Here is a 3889-nt window from a genome sequence, read left to right on the forward strand (position 1 = left end):
TAGCACATATCTCCCAATTTACACACTTTGCAATATGAGAAGATACAATAGGTCAAATGTATAACTTACCTAAGAAGGTTGAGATATTTCAAATGATCTTTTTAAAAAATGGAGCTATTTTAAGTGGCTTACTTTGTTTGGGGACACTTAAATCACAATAGAACTTCCTCTGGGATGGAAAAAAATATCTGCTGGAGTTTTTCTTAATTAGCAGAGGGACTTTCACTCAAAGTGCCCTTTTTATGAATAAAGCAGTATAAAATACTTAACCACTTAACATAAATTGGCTCTTCTGTCCCAATTTCTTTGTGCATTACAGCTCAAAATTTGCACCTTAAATCATTAAGTGCAAATTTGGCTTAAAACATTTAACTGGTCATAGTACTCAGAAATATTCCTGATTTGTTTAAGCTGTTCCATAGTCCAGGCAATTGCCCATGACCTATGGTTCTGCAGCATTTCTCCCACAGCACACAAATCTGCTTGGGAGCTACAAGGAAGTAAGGATAAGATCCATCTTAGAAAGAGTGTAGGTGGGGTGGATGTGTTGCGCAGTGGCACAGTGAGTTAAGCCATAGCTGGGAACTCTCGTATCCCATATCAGAGCGACGACTTGAGCCTTGGGTGCTCTACTTTCAATCTCACATCCTGCTAATGCATGCTGAGAGGCAGCAGATGATGGTCATGTGCTTTGGCTTCTTTGCCACCAATATAGGAGACCTTGATGCAGTTCCAGGATCCTGGCTTCAACTTGGACTAGACATGGTTTTGGGGGCATTTGGGAAGTGAACCAGCAGAAGGAATCTCTCTCTCCTTTTGCCTTTAAGTAGATGAAAATATAATAGAATATACCACTAACTAACAAGAAGATAAATATAATTTTCCTAAAGGAAATTATAAAAAAAAATTATGCTACACATACACAAATGTTGAATCTATAGGTAAAAGGGAAAATCGTTGTTGACCCATGTCGGTGAATGGCTTGTATCCTAAATATAATGCTTTATTACCCATATCATTGTCCTAGGTGAAACTATTTATGAGTAGCCATAAAATTAGCTATCCTACAAACATTCATTCTGTAGCATGCATACTGCTGACCTCTAATGGAAGTTATTGCCCTGGTCAACTAGTTTTGTCTATTTTATTCAAAGAATCATGTTTTTATTGTCTTGAAATTCACTTCATATTAATTTCATTAAGTTTCTCACAATTTCATATTATAAAAAATCCAGACTGAATACTTTATAAACCACTTTCCACAGTATGCTTCAAAATAGTTTTTAGCCAAGTATATTTTCATGCTTAATGGTTACAGACAACTAAACATAAAGGATGTACTCATTTAAACAGAAAAAAAAAAAACAATTTGTGAGAATGGTCTCACGAGGCTAATTTTTACACTTAGCATCTTTATCCTTGGCAGAAGAAAAATTAGTTTTAACGAAGAGTTTTCCACCAGAACACAGGTATAGTGAAAACCAATACTACATCAAAGCTCAAATGGGAAAGGAAACGACTCATATCATCATCATGGTCATTGGACACATAGATTCGGGCAAGTCTATGACTACTGACCATTTGACTTAGAAATATGGTGGCATTGGCGAAAGAACCACTGAATATTTTGAGAAAGAGGCTGCTGAGATGGGAAAGGGATCTTTCAAGAATGCATGGGTCTTGGATAAATGGAAAATATAGCATGAGCATGGTATCACCATCTACATCTTCCTGTGGAAATTTGAGACTGGCAAGTATTAGGAATCTCTCATTATGTCCCAGGACACAGAGACTTTATTTAAAACATGATGATGGGGCCAGTGCTGTGGCATAGCAGGTAAAGCAGTGCCTGTATCCCATATGAGCGCTGGTTAGAGTCCCAGATGCTCCACGTCAGATCCAGCTCTCTGCTATGGCCTGGGAAAGCAGTAGAAGACGGCCCAACTCCTTGAGCCCCTGCACCCATGTGGGAGACCTGGAACTCTCCTTCTCTCTCTCTGTAACTCTTTCAAATAAGTAAATAAATCTTTAAAAAAATAAAACATGATCATAGGCTCATCTAAGGCTGACTGAGTTGTCCTGATTGTTCCTGCTGGGGTCAGGGAATTAGAAGCAGTGTCGCCAAGAATGGACAGACCTGTGGGTGAGCCCTTCTCACTTACACACTGGGTTTGAAACAACTAATTGTTAATAAAATGGATTCCACTGAACCATCCTACAGCCAGAGAGACACTAGGAAATCATTAAGTAAGTCAGCACCAACATTAATAAACTTGGTTACAACCCTGACACTGCAGTATTTATGCCACTTGCTAATATGCCTTGATTCAAGTGATGGAAAATAACCAGCCGTGGGATAAGCTTGTAATTATAAAGAAAATTGAAAGTATATCATTGTAAAAATTAAAAGAAAAATAAGAAGTAAGGAGTGGGAGTTAGTGAGGGAGGTGGGGAGGGAGGGTATAGTAAGAAGTATCATTCATGTCCTTAAAACTGCAAATATGGCCAGCGCCGCGGTTTGCTAAGCTAATCCTCCGCCTGCGGCGCCGGCACCCCAGGTTCTAGTTCTGGTTGGGGCACTGGATACTGTCTGGGTTGCTACTCTTCCAGTCCAGCTCTCTGTTGTGGCCCAGGAGTGCAGTGTAGGATGGCCCAGATCCTTGGGATCCTTGGGAGATCAGGAGGAAGCACCTGGTTCCTGGCTTTGGATCGGCACAGTGCACCGGCCGCAATGCACCAGCCGTAGCAGCCACTTTGGGGGTGAACCAACGGAAAAAGGAAGACCTTTCTCTCTCTCTCTCTCTCACTGTCTAACTCTGCCTGTCAAAAAAAAAAAATAAAAAAAGAAAACTGCATATATGAACAGCATAAAATTTATTCCTTTTAAAATAATTTTTTTAAAAAAGTATGTATGCACCAAAAATGTTTGTTATGGCAACATTGCTGGTGACAGCAAATACAACCCATCAATGGAAGCTGCTGGTTTTACTGCTCAGTTGATCATCCTGAACCACCCAGGTCAAATCAGTGCTGGCTATGTCTCTGTACAGGATTGTCACACAGCTCATATTGCTTGCAAGTTTGCTCAGGTGAAGAAAGATTGATCATCATTCTGGATAGAAGCTGGAAAATAGGCTTAAATTCTTGAAATCTGGTGATCCTGCCATCAATGATATGGCTGCTGACTAGCCCATGTGTGATGAGAGCTTCTCTGACTATCCTCCTCTGGGTAATTTTGCTATCTGTGATTTCAGACTGTCGCTTTGGGTGTGATCATAGCAGTGTACAAGAAGGCTGCTGGAGCTGGCAAGGTCATTAAGTCTGTCCAGAAAGTTCAGAGGGCTAAATGGATATGATCATTATATTCATATTCCTGTCACCCATTATTACTCAGGGGTGGAAGAACAGTCTCAGGACTGTTTGTCTCAATTGGCCATATAAGTTTAAGAGCAAAAGACTGGTTAATGATAACAATGCATCATACAAACTTCAGAAGGAAAAGATAATATTTTGTGGACCATTTCTTTGTGTGTGCATATGACGGTTTTAAATTACTATTTTTTTTTACTTTTTTTTCAAAGACTTATTTTATATATTTGAAAGACAAAATTATAGAGAGAGGTAGAGACAGAGACACAGAGGTCTTCCATCTGCTGGTTCACTCCCCAGATGGCCGCAATGGCCGGAGCTGTGCCCATCCAAAGCCAGGAGCCAGGAGCTTCTTCTGGGTCTTCTGTGTGGGTGCAGGGGCCCAAGGATTTGGGCCATCTTCTACTGCTTTCCCAGGTCATAGCAGAGAGCTCCTGCAAATTTTGGTCTTCTTGAGTCCAGGAATTTAAAACATGAGCTCCAGAGTCACTTACAATGAAATTCACCAGCTTCTTCAAAG

Source organism: Oryctolagus cuniculus, chromosome 5 (genome assembly GCF_964237555.1).
Source record: "Oryctolagus cuniculus chromosome 5, mOryCun1.1, whole genome shotgun sequence".
Classification (NCBI taxonomy): Eukaryota; Metazoa; Chordata; class Mammalia; order Lagomorpha; family Leporidae; genus Oryctolagus; species Oryctolagus cuniculus.